Raw genomic sequence first — 16455 nt, 5'->3', positions numbered from 1 at the left:
TGTCATATCTTCAAGACAGTCCAAAATGTAGTCATGTCAAGTCTTAAGAGGAGCATTTCAAACTTTGAGATGGGGGGAGGGATGCAAAATCTGGGCTACCATCAGATGATGGGGAAGGGGAGCTGGCAGTTTAAGGACCATATTGGGACCCCAGGGTTAGAGCTTCCTCACCACAGTCTAAAGGTGCATAAAGAAGCTGAACCTCCACTTATTATCCCCCCGGCTCTCTCTCAAAAGCAGCCACAAGATGCTTAGTATGAAAGCTGCCACATAAAAATAAATGGAATTGAATTAGGCGCAGGAGCAAAGCTCGATTGCTTCTCATCCCCTCTCCAGCCTTCACGTTAAACCCATTTAGCCTTATTGTTTGAAGGCAGCCAAGGAAGATTTCCATGAATCTTCTCTAACTGGTCATTGTCTTCCTTTCAGAACAAAGCTGCAGTTTCCTACTTGCCCTCTTTAAAAATAAAGAAAATCCTTCTATCCTTTGTATGACCTGAAAGAGACTCTTCTCTCCCTACTTTAAAGTTTGGGGAGAGTTGTGTCATATCATGGTTAGAGACTGTATAACTGTTAGAGCTGTATAACTCACTACGGTTGCATCTACACTGCAGAAATAGTGCAGTATGACACCATTTTGCGTGTTGCAGCTCCATGATGGGATCTGTAGCCTTGCAAGGTCTTTAGCTTTCTCTGCCAAAGAGTGCTGGTGGCTCGCAAAACTACAAATCCCAGTATTCTGTAGGATGGAGCCATGGCAATTAGAGAAGGCTAAAGAACTACAAATCCCAGGATTGCATAGGATGGTACTACAATGCTTAAAGTGGTGTCAAATGGCATTACTTCTACAGTGTAGATGCACTCAGAGTTCTTGAGAAATAGCTCCTTGGGTTTTGTTGCATTTGGTCTATGGTTGTCAGCCCTGTTTCTACTTCTTCCATTCTTTTAGTTGGCTGTTTTTAGCAGTTTATTGGATCTGTACTTGGACTCTTCTGAAGCTCTCTTTTTTATTTAAAGGGGGGATTGTTTACTGAAGTGATCCTACAATTTGAAAGACAAATTGTCTGCTTTTAAAAGGGCATCTTGAAATCAGAGTGCCATTGTGCAAAAGTGCCACTTCGGTGATGAACTATAGTACTACAATTGCACTTTTAAATAGAGAGAAAGGAAAGGGAAAGGGTTTTTTTTTTCCTCCGACGTATCTCAGAATTAAAAAGAAACTCTCTTGAGAGGGAAGATGTAGCTAGTATTATGATCCACTGGGGGAAAAATGTACTTTTGGCATGGTTGTGCAATGGACATATGCACTTCCAGGATGTGTAAGCATAATTATATCAGTCTAACCATTACACATGCCATTGTGCATTCATGAATAGTGCATCATTATTCATTGGGCCCTTCACAGTCCCATTTGACTGGGATCGCATACCCTCTAGCATTTCACAGATGAAAACTGGGAAACGTCTGGCTGTGAAACATCAGAATGTGGCAAAGATGGCACAAGTTGTTAGTTGGGAAGAGCGCACAAACTACGAGAGGCTGCAGCAGTTTGCTTTTGCCTGAGTCTAGTGAGTTAATGGAGTAACTACTTTTGCACTTGCGGACTCATTTTGCAGCCATTGAAGCAAGCTGAGAACAAAGGAAGAAAGCAGGAGGAGGAGAGAGAAACTGGGACATTTTAAAAGCAGCTGGAAAAATGGGATGGCAGAGGACTAATCAGAACTGTGTTTGCTAGGACAGTTAGGAGCTATGGGGATTGCAAAAACAGCCATTTCACATTCCTCAATGCACAATGGGACAATAAGCAAAAGGTTATTTGCAAAAAGTAGCTGAAAGTATTCAGAAGCAATGGAAAATTAACAAGCAATGCACCAGATAATACAACAAAGTTATCTTTTCAAAGGCTGTCGCAAGTACCCATGGTAAGTTTATATTTTAAACATGACACCGAGTAACAGGAATAAATTACTTTGAACACGTAACTCTCCAAGCTGTGGCCTTTTTGGCGGTAAAGCTGAAAGGAAAAATGCACCAAACAGCACATCATGCGCAAGAAGGAGACAAAAGATAAGCCATCCCTGTCTGAGATGAATCTGCCTCACAGTTACAGCTTCGTATCACTTTAACTCTCCTGGTGCTAAACTATGGAATCCTGGGATTTGCAGTTTGGACAGAGTTTAGAGGCACTTGGAGATAGGCACTTAGAGCTCTAGCATGGAATTTGGAGTCCCTCGCCAAACTACAGCTCCCAAGATTGCATAGGATAGAGCCATGGAAATTAAAGTGGAATGAAGTGGAATACGGGTACAGTGTGGGTTGCAGTTCAACATTTGCTTGGAAAGTAAGTTCTGCAACTTCAGTGGGTCTCCCTCTGCTTCATTCTGCTGCCTCTCTGGAGGCCAGGCCTAACTTCATTCATGGAGCGCAAGCACAAAAGATAACCACATACCACCGGCATCCCTGCTGTCCCCAGTGTTTCTTTACCCCACTTTCCCCTCTCCCTGGCTCTTTTGAAATGTTGATCTTGGATCGCCTTGTTAAATTTATGCTGGAACCTCTTGCAATCTTGCACATTGCTCCTTAAATTGCAGCCTCAGCAGCCGACAGAGTCATCCGAAACCCACAACCTTCTTCAGTGTTGAATTTGGAGGGCTGGGGAGAAGGGAAGGGGGACATGCGTACGCTTTCCGAAATGGGGGCAAGGCAAGGAGTTTCGCTTGGACACGGTTTCGGCGGAGGCTTTCTAGAAAGGAGTGTGCCAGACACAAAGAAGAAAAGGCAGAGGTTGAGAAAGGGACGTTCTTGAACAAAGATTCCCAACATCTCCTAGCCAGTTATCCAAGAAGATATTTTGTCACTTAGGGCCACCAAACAGGGTCAACAACTGCCTGGCATCAGAACATAGGACTCTGGATCTTCTCAGAAGATCCATAACTACTGGTGGAGCATTTTAATATATGTTAAGGGGGTTATACCCCAGTTCTGGTACTGAATGAACCAGACGTCATCTGGACTACTTGCACCAGAACTGAGAGCTGAATGGACTGGAAGTCATCTGGTCTATTTGCACCAGAACTGGGAGCTGAATGGAGTGGACAACATCAAGTCTATTTGACCATGGTTTGGACCATGTGTCATCTGCTCTCTCCAGTGAAAAGGCATGGGGAAGCCATTTTATTTGGCATGTGCAGACAAGGTCTCAGTCAACATACCACTTCGCATGCAGAAATTTACTTTACACAATCTTGATATAGGATCATGGCCACATACACGCACACACACACACACAGAGAGAGAGAGAGAGAGAGAGTGGAATTTGAAGATCTCTCTCCTCTATCTCTGTCCACATGTGCTTTGGCTAACTTTTTTTTGAGATAATATTTTTATTACTTGTAATACAAACAATCTGTTTTACAATCCAAATAATATACAATCCAAGATAAAGACACCAGTGCATTGTGCCTTTATCTTGGATTGTATATTATTTGCTTGGCTATGGGGGGACGGGGAAAAGAAAGAAAAGAAAAGAAAGAAAAGAGAGAGAGAAAGGGGGAAAGACATTAATACACAGCAGAGATCTGAACCCCCTAATCTTGAGTATAATGTAAAGAAAAAGAAAAAAGAGTAGAAATGTATTATTCTATCATAACCGATCCATCCAAGTAATCATTCTAATATTACTAATAAGCATAGCCACAGATTATTTCATTATAAGATTTCTTGTTGGTCAAAATGAAAATGGTTTCCAGTCTTTCCAAAAGTCTTCCATTGGCTTATCATTTAGAAACAATCCATTCTTCCACTATCGGTCTTCAGTCCATTTCCAAATCTGAGCAAACAATATTCTTTCTGCTGTCATCATATATCAAAGAAGTGGTCCATATTTACTAGATGCTTCCACCAACTTTTGGGAGCCTTCACAGCTGGAATAGGCCTTTCTCTATGATGGCTTCAGGTCTGGTGTCACTCTTTTCCAAATTCAACTCACCTGGCCTTGTTGTCTTTCCTTTCCAGGATACTAAACAAGGGTGGCTACAAGTCACACCTTCCAAAACACAGTCCTCCCTCTGAAGAGCTACCACAGATAGTCTTGTACTTGAAGGCACTCTTTCTTGGAAGGACTGTTTCATCTCAAGGTGCATCTGCATTGAAGAAATAATGCACCTTGACACTGTTTTAATCTCTGTAGCTCCATCCTATGGAATCCTGGGATTTGCAGTTTTACAAGGTCTTTAGCCTTCTCTTCCAAAGAGCACTGGTGCCTCACAAAACTAAACATCCTAAGAATCTGTGTGACGGAGCCATTGCAGTTAAATTTGTGGCAAACTGCATTATTTTCTACAATGTAGAGTCAGAAAGCAGGGGCATTTTGAATAAGTGTCCACCTTAAATTGTAACTTTGGAGTTTATCAGACAAGAGAAATTGGAAGTATAATCCAATGGCAATCCGAACACAATCATGGGGTTTAACGTTATTGCGTGATAGACTACCACATGCAATTTCGGGCAATGGGAAGTCAGTCCAAACACAAACATGGGGTTTCACATTATTGCGTGAGAGGTGATCACACGCAATTTCGGGCAATAGCAAGCTATTTTCGGGCAATGGGAAGTCAGTTCAAATGCAATTCGAATTCACGTAAATTCGCTGAACTAGCGAATTCACGTGAATGCGTTCTGGCCCCACTTTCTTTTCATTCAAAACTAAGAGAAATTCCTCCCGTGTGATAAACTCCATAGACTAAGTGGCCACCCTAAATTCAGCACATTTCATTCCACAATAGGTTGTATATCTTAGTTTCAATTCTTATGACTGTTGGATTGATTGTTTTAATGTTTAATAATGTTTCGGTTCCAGTGCAGACAATTTTTTACCACTGTAGGGTTTGTTTCCCCCCAACATTTCGATGGGTTTTCATATAGAGAAAACTCCATTGCATGCCCCTGGAGAGCCGAGTCTTTCATACCACCCACGTCTCTTTCTTATCAATAAAGCCATGCTGTCAAAACAACCAGTTAGTTGGGGTGTGAATTACTGTGGCTTTTTTTGGCCTCGCAGACCAAAAGGAAAAAAATCTACTATTCTTCCCTCTGGGCAAGAGCACAAAGCTTCCCACCCGGTTCTCAGTTGCCGGTTGTGCTTTGTAAGGGATTTTTTCCTGCACAGAAATGCCCAAAGGATGAGATTGTACTTCGGGTTTACGTAGTGTACATTTCCCCATGCATTGTTTGTGCTGCACAAACTTCTTGGCAATGTGGCACAACTGAAGCAACACACCAAACATGCAAGCGAATGTCCCAAAATGTAATGTGTGTCCACGAACAATGGACATGCACAACTCCACTTCTGCAACCTGGAGCTGAATGCAACTGTTCCACTATAGGATTTGTTATTGCTGTTGCTATGTGTCTTCAAGTCAATATATGGTGACTCTGTCCTAGGGGTTTCTTGGCAAATAGCATTTTCTGTGCAGGAATATTTTTTTTCTATACAGGAAAAACAATATATGGTGACTCTACCCTATGTGAAAACCAGTGCTAAAGAGCCGGCATGTTTTATATTTCCCAGCAAGTTCTTTACAAAGAGAGCCAGCATGGAGTAATGGTTTGAGAGTTGTCCTATGACTGGAGACCAGGGTTTGATTTCCCATTCTAAAGAACTGACTCTCACACAGAAAATATGGATCATTTAAGATCACCAGCACACCAAACTGCAGTTTGGTGCCTCCAAGGTGCCCAAAAGGGCTGTTTTGTTCTTCTCAGTTGCCAAATGGGTCTCATATAAAAGCATATCAGCCTTTGGGTTCTTGTCCTTCCACATTGCATCTCCCCGCACAAAACACGGTGTAATTGTCTGCAAAGCTGGCTCCGTAGACTTACTCAGCAGCAGAGAGGCATATGAAAAGAGCTGCGAGGCCACCTCCATAATGTATAAGCCATTTAAATATTCATCGCTGAAATGAAACTAATGACAAGCGGATGGGAAGAATTAAAGCGGAATGGAAATGGAGGCAGGCCCAATGCTTGGGATGGAAAGAGAAGATCCACCTGTCCATATGAGAGGATTTGCTCTCTCAGCGTTTCATTTCTCATTCCCTCTCTTCATCAGCCATCCAGGTGGGGATGAGGCAACTTTTTCCACCACCATCCTTTTCAATATTCACTCTCACCACAGGTTTTCTCCCAGCCATGTTACAAAGAAAGTTTGGGGCCAATTTTCTCCCTGTACAAATGTACCCAAGTTTGCAAATGGGTGAGAAGAGTTTTGGCTAATCCTCTGCCATCCCACTTTTTCAGATGCTATTAAAATGCCCTAGTTTCTTCTCCTCCCTCTTTCCCTTTTTGCCCTGTCTTAATATAATTAATGCAAGCTGAGGGTCTTGTCACACAGGAGGGAAGTGCTCAAATCCCATAGATCAACGGGGTTTAAATCTGGGAATATCCCACAAAAGCAGGATAGTTTTGAGACGACATCGGGGCCAACTGAGCATTAATGTGACATTAACCTGTGCCAGAAAGTCACAAAATCACACCGCTTTTTACTTTCAGGAAAATCTTGAAAGTAAAAAAATGGTGCAGTTTTGCCTACTTTTTGCACGGGTTAATGTTGCATTAATGCTCAATTACCCTGACATTGTCTGAAAACAACCCGCTTTTGCGGGATATTCCCAGATTTAAACCCTATTTATCTATGGGATTTGAGCACTTCCCTCCCATGTGATAAGGTCCCGAGTCCAACATGCAAAAATAGTTTCTATTCAAAAGTGCAGACAAGAGGAAAGGAGAAGAGAGAACAAGAGCTATGAAGGAAGAAGAACTAGCAACTTAGAGTGGCTGCAGCCGTTTGCTTTTGCTGGGAACGATTCTGCCACTTTTCTCTCCTTTCTCCCCAATAAAAACTATTTTTGCATTCTGAACTCCATTTGCAGCAATGAAAGTAAGCGGAGGAAAAAAGGGGAAAGTGGGAAGAGAAGAGAGAAACTGGGACCTTTTAAAAGTAGCTGAAAAAGTGGGACAGCAAAGGACAAATTGAGACTGTCCCTGCCAAGTTGGCACAATTGGACCTTTCATAGTCATATTGTAGAGGAGATTTTACCAGGTGCTGCTTGGCACGCAACCAAATAGCAAGCAACGCCTGCTGAAAATCCTTCTACACAAACGTTAATGATACAGCAGCCCTCTCCAGTTTTCAGTACAGTGATCCTATTTTTGTGCGTGTGCCCATTTGAAGTTCAGTTTTGGCTGCAAAGCTTTGACCAGACCCTTCGCCACTGGACCTTAATGTTCTCACCAAAAGGACCATTGAGCTCCACTTGAAGCCAGAACAACAATCTGGAACCAACATAGAAGCCAAAGATCAAGCTGTGGAGACCCTGGTGGGGGCAATCTGGACTTTTAAGCAAACCGCACACAAGATGATCCTTATCTGGGGCCTCGAGCTTCTCCAAGCCACCTCCGAGCCCATCAACCCATTTAGTCCAATCCGTCATCCCTTTCCTTTAATGGGATGAAGGCTGGGTCGGTAGAGCCCCTCATTGCATAGGCCTGGCGGTCCATCCATCTTGTGCTCACCCTCTCCTTGTTTCTTTTCCCCCCTCCTGCTTTTAAAAATGAGAAAGAAAAGGAGCTGATGGGGGAGAGCAGGGGGGAAGAAGGAAAAATGAGCAGTCCCTTTCCCCGGGGGCTTTTGTTCGGCACGGATGCCTGTGAAAGACAGAGAAAAATTAAATAAAACTGGAGCTTCCTCGCCCGCCCAGCCCCCTCGCTGCCCTTGCCTCTATTCTCCTTCTCCCAGGGTTGCCATGGGACCAACATGAGCCCCCTTCTTCTCAATAGGGCCACAGCTCTGGGAAGGGAAAGATCATTAGGGTGATGAGTTGCATCTGTTCCTTGCTTTCAGCCCCATTCACCCGCCTGGCCCTTGCACCCATTGTGCCCAGCCTTGCCAGTTTAGGATGGTCCCAGGCCCTGAGGTTCATGAGCCAAACCCGAAAACCTACAGACGGACCCCGGTGATGTCAAAATGCTATGCATAAAGCTAACTAGGCTGCAGTCACACTGTGGAAATAATCCAGTTTGACCCCACTTTAACTGCCATGGCTCAATGCTATGCAATCCTGGGAACTGTATTTTGTTGTGGCACCAAAGCTCTAAGACAGAGAAGGCTAAATGTTCCACAAAGCTACAGTTCCCAGAATTTCATAGCACTGAGCTTGCCAAGTCATGTCAAGTTGAACTGTACAAAGTGGCATCTTTTGGTAATCTGGGAGGAGAGGAGACTCTTTATTTCCCTTTACTGTTAGGAAGAGTGGAGGCCAAATCCAGTAGACAGCTGGGTATTTTGTGTTTCATCTCACTGGGGTTTTGATCCCAGTTCAAAGCCAACACTGACCTAAAATTATGTACCATTTTGGGCAGGTTTTGCAACAATTCCAAACCTATGACTAGCTATTTTCTTTTACCTTTTTTTTTAAAGAGGATTTTGGTTGAGATCCTACAATGGTGTTGTGTAGCGTAAACCTCTGCCAACTGAGTTGTGCACTGGTTGTGCTTTGCAACCCTTGTGTTGAGTGGCAACATGGCACAACACAATGCAGACCAGAATCGGTGACTCAGTGCAAGTGACTACATGTTCATATACACCTAACGCATGTCTCTATGTGCACCCATGTGCATCAGGATGTACAGTCACACCCCATACCTTCCTTAACCTTGGGATTTGGTAAAGTATACAGCCTGGTCTATCAAAGAACCTTGGTGCCTCACCAAACTACAGTTCCCAGGATTCTGTAGGGCAGAGTTAAGGCAGTTAGAGTGGTGCATAGACCCTTAGTCATGTTATCTGGCATGGCAAAGGGTTGGTCTGGATCAGTGATTCCCAAACGTTGGTCCTCCAGATCTTTTGGACTTCAGTTCCTAGAATATCTAACGGTTGGCCAAGCTGTGTGGGGCTTCTGGGAATCAAAGTCCAAAAGATCTAGAGGACCAAAGTTTAGGAACCACTGGTTTGGATGGTCCTAAAGGTGCCCTCCAACTGTACAATTCTAGGAAAGAGTCATATGGTGGATCGTGCCTGGCAACATCTGACAATGGTGCAAGCTTGGCACAAAGTCATTTTTGCCTTTCCCAAAGAGAAAAGACATCCTGTAATTAGCAAGGAGCACCCCAGTGTTTTAAGTACCAATCAGTCAGGATTAATGCATCAAAGACTGACGGACATCATTGGAAACTCTTTAATGAGGGCTGTGGTCCTGGAACAAAAATCTATTTTCACAGTTGTTAAAACTGGATTTGTTCGAGCTTAGGCCATCCTGAGATTAATTGTGCACGGCTGCTTTCAAAAAGACAAGCTCTTTCTTTTTAAAAAAATGCAAAAAGCCAAAAAATGAAAGAGCTAATTCCCACCTTTAGATTAAAATCAGAGCTTTGGCTTTGAAGCGGGGGGTTAAAAATAGCTGAAAGGGGGCATGTTTGTCATGCCCGCCAATATTTTACAGATGGAAACCAGGGCATCTGCGGCCAAGTAGCATCAGAGTATGGTCAAGATGGCAAGAGTTGTCAATGAGGAAGGAGACACAAGACAAGGAAGGCTGCTGCAGTTTGCTTTTTCCATAGTCTTTCAGCCTTCAGTCTGGTTCGATTTTTACCATAGTCAGCTAATGTCCCATTTCTTTTTCCAATATCTCTCATGTCCATTCATTTAACTATTCCATCTTCAACCACAGATATTTGCTTTCATTTCCATTTTTGTGCAAAGAGACGTCTTGTTCCGGTGACCATATATAATATAATCTTCCAATGCTTTCTCTCCATGGCTGTATCTGACAATTTGTCTCGTACTGAGCAGGTAAAGGCTGGGATCCATAAGTAATGTAGTTCCTAATATTTGTGACACAGAAGATCAAACTTGTTTCCAATATTTTTTAACTACCTGATACCTGACAGTTCCACCAAACATGAAAATAGGTACCAACCAAAAATGTTGACATCTCCAAATATATATATATGAGCTAATTTTGCTGGAGTTAAGTACCAGCGGTACAATGATCTGTCATAAGGAATCACTGAAGTTACAGGGCCTGCTCCAGTTTTCTCTCTCCAAACCCCATTCAAGTCTGTGAAAAGGCTCTCTCTCTCCAGCCCCAGGTTTTGCACAGAGGCCAGGCATACAAGGATCTGTTTGCAGAGATCAGGGGTTCAAGATGATGACACAGCAGCGGCGGGCCAGAGAATGTCAGGCAAAGTTCATGGCACCCATGTGGAAGGAGTTAACATTTAACCCACAGGCTCCAGTGCCAGGCCCTGCCATTGATTCCTTAGGAGGATGGAAGGAGCGGCAATGCGTTGGAAACTTTTTCCCAACAGCATTGCTGCTTTGGGACACAGTCGTTGGGAAATGTCCCTGCCTTGGGCTTTCAGTACGATTTGTCATCCCGCAGTGAGTTTTTTTCCCCATCATCAGAAACACACATATAGACACCACCTATCTCTCTATCTGATAGATACCATCTATCATGGTATCTGAGGATACCACAGGCAACAAAAAGAACAAATAGATGCGTCCTAGAGCAGATCAAGCCTAAAACTTCCCTGGCAGCAAAGATGAGGAAACTGAGGCTGTTGTACTTTGGTCACATCGTGCGAAGATACAACTCATTACAAAAGACAATCATGTTGGGGAAAGTTTCGAATGCATCTGGATCATTGACTCCATCTTTATTCACAGCGTTGGCATGTGTGGGCAACAGAACTCAAAGAGATGTGCAGAGATGCAGATTTTAAAAAACAGTGTAAACAATAAAACTGGAATGCATGAGTGAGATTATCTGCAAAGTTGCATTGCAATACAAAACATGTAGATAACCCCTGAGATCTGTATATATTTGTCATGCTAGGCCTGAGCCTCCATGTTCTGTTGCTGCTCAATCCTCATTGTCAGATATTGCTAACTTTATGATGGATCTACACATTTTTGCAGAGAAAACGTAGTGTTTCAAATCTCCCAGCCATCAGCTGGAGAAGTTTGACGCCATACCCTAAGAGGCTGGTTTTAAAATTGGTTGTTCTCAACCTTTGGCTCTCCAGATGTTGTGAAGACTTCCAGTCCCCCAAAGCCCTCCAGTCAGGATGGTTAATGGCCAAGGGACTCTGGGAGCTGGTCCAAAAACATCTGGAAGAGCAAAGGTTGAGAACTGCTGTTCTCAGGTGCTTAATGATTTACTATCATGGTCATTTGATATTGGGATTGCATGGTCATGGTGGAAGCTGCCTTGAAGCCTGGATAAAAATTAATGCATTAATCAATCCTTACTGGAGCAAGAGAAGAATAAAACAGCCAGGGAGCAGAGGGCAGCTCTAGCCACCAGTGGGCAAAAAGGTGCGTACTTTGCAGTGCTGTGCAACTATGTGTGTAGCAGAGGAATGGTTAAGAAGGACAGAAGGAACACCTTCTTGAGAGTTTTAAACAACCCAGTTGGAAGATTTTTGCATTCTCCTTTCCCCTCCTTAAATAGAGAGGGATTTCCTGCATTCAAACTCCTCTCTTTCTCTCTCTCATTCAAACTAACGATGTAACTTAGGTCACTCCTCCTTTGGGACTAACAGACTTTCTCAAAAAGGTTTTCAACCTAGCTGCTGTGTTTCCATCTTCCTGCTCTCTTAACATTCTTTGGAACAATGGTGAGATCTAGGCCTGATTCCCACTACCTTTTAAACCGGATTGCAAATTGGTTTGAACCAGTTCAAATAACCCTAGTTCCCACTTGAATCGATTTGCTGAAACGATTCAGAGAGGTGGGCCACACGCTAGACCCATTTAACCTGCCTCTTTTCGACACTGATGTTTTTCCGTGTCTTTTTGGATAAATTGATTCTGTGCAAGTGTGAACCAGATGCAGATTGGAATCAATTTAAATTTGCCCTTCGGCCAGCTGGAGGAGGTCCATTTTGAATGGAGTCATTCATGAATGTGAACCATAAATGGGTTGTTTTACAAGGGAAAATGCAATTTGGGCAAATGTAGTGGGAACCATACTCGACTGTCAAATTGATCCATCAATTTGGATTGCAAACCACGTTTTTGTAAGTGGGAATGAGGCCAAAGATTAAGAAGCAAAGAGGAGAAGGAGGAAGGAAAAGGAAAAGGAAGAGAAGGAGGAAGAGGAGGAGAAGGAGAAGGCAGAGGAGGGAAAGGGAGGAAGAGGAAGATGCCCATTCCCAACTGCATGGGAGGCTGCCTAGAAAGACACAGTTTCTCCTATCCCTTTAATTCTTCCAGGGCTTTGCCTTGCAGAGTCTTCCTCTTCTGCTGCTAAAGGAAGGAGTGGCACAGCATCAAAAGTAAGGGACTCAGCAAAGGAAAGAGGAGTGTCCCAAGTGAGCTGCCAAGAAGCCATCATAAAAACTGAAGTGACAGAACTTGATTTGTTTTTCCGGCCTTGAGAACACCACCAGACAAATTTCACAAGGGATGTCCAATCTCACGGGAAGAGCTCAGGATGGAAAGGATGGCAGAACGGATTCAGAGCCTGCAATAGCCAGGAATCTGACAACAATGTCTCCGGTCACTCTTCTGAAAACAAAAATAAAATCCAAGTTTCTAGCCCTCACCAATGGAAAGCACTATGCCTGTCTCGGCTACCATTGGCGAATGAGGAGTGCTACTTTTGGATGTCATTGTTCTTTGTTTGTCGCGTTTTCTAACTGTGTCGCCAAACATGAAGAAGAGCATCGGAGTGGTTTCCCAGACAAAAACACTACAGTACTGTCTGTATTCTATAGTCATGATACAATGGAAAGTTAAGTGCCATTGTGCTGGTGTAGAGAGGCATGCACAGAGCTGATAATGGCTGGCGACCTAATAGGGACGTATGCACGCATGTGTTTCCCATACGCTTGTGCATGTCGTTTTCTCGAAACGGTGGATATTAGTATTCCCTTCCTCCCTTTGCAGCAATCCAAGCCCTCCTTGGACTTTCTAGAATGCCTCTCAAGCACTACACAAGGCCATTCTCTGGCTGCATCTACCCTGTAGAAATAATGCAGTTTGATGCCACTTTAACTGCCATGGCTCCATGCTACAGAATGCTAGGATTTGGAGTTTGGTGAGGCACCAGCTCCCTCTGGCAGAGAAGGTTGAAATCCTTGTAATACTACAAACCTCAGGATTCCATAGGATTGAGTGACAGCACTTAAAAATGGCATTATTTCTATGGCGGAGATGCACCCTGCGCATTATGAGGAGCAGGTGGGATTGGAGAAGCATCTGGAGCTCAGCGCTTCTGTAATTTTTGCATCTGACTACAGGGACATAGCTAGACGTTTCTCCAATCCTGCCTACTCCATGCGGGGAGGGATGCTTTTGAGATTGTACAGCATAATATCCATGTGATATTCATGTGGGGAGGCATGCTCCTGAGGTTGTACAATAAACCTGGAGGAGTGGTATATCACTCACGTGGAACTATTACACTACACTGAGCCCTCGGTATGCATGGATTTTTTATCTATGGATTCAAATATATATATAAATTCCAAAAGTAAACTTATTTTTGCCATTTCTTATTAGGGACACATTTTTCATAAACCATTGTATATGATGGGACTTGAGCATCCATGGATTTTCGGATGCACAGGGGGTCCTGAAACCAAACCCCAGCAGATACCAAGGGCCCAATGGTTGGAATATTGCTTCAATACTTGTATCGATGGAATTGGGAGAATGGGTGGGTTGACTTCCTTATAGCTGTATCGATTAGCTCTATAGGGACATTAGCTCTGTTTCATCAGTTTGACTGCTATCTCCTCCCAGTCTTTACTAAATTGTAAGAGTTTTACAACCCTTCGTTCTGTCTGGCCAAACCACTTCACAGAATGGGAAGAAAAGGTAGTGAAGGCAGACAGTTTTGCTAAACTTGGAGAGAGCTTTGCTTCAAGCATGCTCTTCTCCAGCGAGCGCTCCTTTCCCCTCCTTATACTTTGCAACTGCAATAGCGGCTGCTATTTTAGCCGGGGCTGTCAACTTGCATTGCATTGCCTGCCAATGAAAGCTTTCAAGGAGACTCGCATGCGCTAGGGTGGCATTCACCTTGCCAGGTGGAGGGCATTTCTTCAACTTCCCCCCTGCCGTGCAAAGCAAACAACACAAATGGGGGTGGCCTCCTCCTCCTCCTCCTTCTGTTTTCTCCTTCCATTATCACTGCCACAGATTACTTTAAAAAAAATAACTTTCCAAGCTTTGACAACATCAAGTAGAATCACAGTAACCTAGAGTTGACAGAGACCTCAAGGGCCACCCAGTCCACCCCATTCTGCAATGCAGGAAGACAACATCCATGCAGTCCCTGTGGCAGATAGCCGTCCAACCTATGTTTAAAAACCTCCAAAGAAGGAGACTCCAACACAGTGTGTTCCACTGTCAAACAACTCTTACTTCCAGTAAGTTCTTCCTAATGTTGAGGTGAAATCTCTTTTGCTGTAGTTTGAATCCATTGCTCCACATCCTAGTTTCTGGAGCAGTCAAAAACAAGCTTGTTCCCTCCTCAATATGACATCCCTTCAAATATTTGACCATGGCTTTCATGTCACCTCTGAACCTTCTCTTCTCCAGACTTAACACACCCAGCTCCTTAGGTCACTCCTCATAGGGCTTCATGGTTTCCAGACCTTTCCCATTTGGGTCACTCTTTTCTGGACATGCTCCAGCTTGTCAACACCCTTCTTGAATTGTGGTGACCTCAGGTAGTACATTGCAAATGTTCACATACCGATAGAACCTGTGGCACATGGTGCTTCTTATGGCAGTTGGAGATGAATCTGTTCTAGGTTTTATTCCAATATTTTGAGGTGCTGAATATTCCACTAAGACCTCCAGCATCTTGGATAACTCCTTTAAAGCAGGAATGGGCAACTGTGGGAGACTAGGGGACATCTTTAGCCCCTCCAGGAGACTTTGGAGGTCCACATAGTAAGTGAAATACAAATAGGATGCCACCAAATGCTCTCTAGGTTGCATGAGAATATTTTTGTTGTGTTCCTGGGGGATGGGAATGGGCCATTTAATATCATGAAGAAGCCTTTCTTGATTTTAAAAAAATGAGTAAAAGTCACTTCTGATTCTTTCTTGCGTCTAAATTGGCCAAACAGGGACAAAACATGAAAAAAACCTTTCTCCTAGTGAAAGCATTTGGCAGCAAATTTTTAAAAAATGGGGGGAAATTACATTTGTTTTATTTCCCTGAAGGGCCCAGGGGTCCACAAAAAAGGGGGAGTATGTTTCCCACCCCTACCTAAAGCCTGGTCTAAAATCAGGAGTAGATTTGGTACCCCACTTAAGTATGGTCAGTTGTTCCTGAATGGAAGTTCTGCAGCCACTGAAATATGTGTTTTTGCAAGTTGGTTCATCCATTCCTCCAGTTATTGTGACATTGGTGGGTATAAAAACAAGACATGATGTACCTGCCTTTGTCCAAACTGGTCCTTCCTTCTCTCCAAGCAAGTGAGCCATGTAGTCAGAACTTTGGTTCATCCGGCCCAGTGTTACCTCCAACTGGCAGAAGCAACTCTCCAAGCTTCAAGGAAGTTGTGCTGTCCCAGATATTAAAGCATGAACCAATGGATTCAGATTACAAGAAAGGAGATCCCACTTAAACATGAGAAAAAACCTTTCCAGTGTAAGAGCCATTCAACAGTGCAATAGACTCCATTGGAGGGTGGTAGATTCTCCATCTTTGGAGGTCCTTCAGAGAGGATGGATGGGCATCTTTTAGAATTGCTGCAATTATGTATTCCTGTATGGCAGCGGAGAGGACTTAATGCTCCCTTCCAGCTCTAAGATACTATGATTCTAAGAGGAAGACCACATTACAGATGGGTTGAGTCAGTCAAGGAAGCCTCAGCACTGAGTTCACAAGGGTTGTAGATAACATGGGGTCTTAGAGGACTCTCATTCATAGGGTCACCATAAGCTGAAGCCATTAACAACTCCAATTTAATGGCTAACCATGCCTAATCTTGCTAAGTTTCCAATTTCAGACAAAATCGGACTCAAGATGGAATGGCCTTTGAATTAATTCTGCAGAATTGAGCAGAATAGGATTCTCTCTGGTGCAATGCATGCCTGTTGTCAGGTCCATTAACAATTGATTCTTTCAGCTACCGACAGTCAATAAAGTGCTGTCATTTCCTCTTGCCTGCCTTCCATGGAATTTGCAGTCTGCCGGTCCCTCTCTTCCTTCCCGATCTTGGACAATAAAAACTAGGATTCCCATTGCATACCAAACCTCCTTAGAAACCCTCTCTCTGGCTGTTAACCCTCCAGAAGCGTGTGGGAGCAGGTTAGGTGAATGCCAGGTTTGTTTGCTTTGCTGAAGCCATTATGTAATGCAAGGGTGGGGCTTCTGGAATTAGAAGCGGAGGGTACCACAAAGTCCAATGGCAGTGCATGCACTTGTTTGC

This window comes from Sceloporus undulatus, chromosome 7 (genome assembly GCF_019175285.1).
Source record: "Sceloporus undulatus isolate JIND9_A2432 ecotype Alabama chromosome 7, SceUnd_v1.1, whole genome shotgun sequence".
NCBI lineage: Eukaryota > Metazoa > Chordata > Lepidosauria > Squamata > Phrynosomatidae > Sceloporus > Sceloporus undulatus.
The sequence above is the reverse complement of the archived record's forward strand: the minus strand, read 5'-3'. Positions refer to the sequence as shown.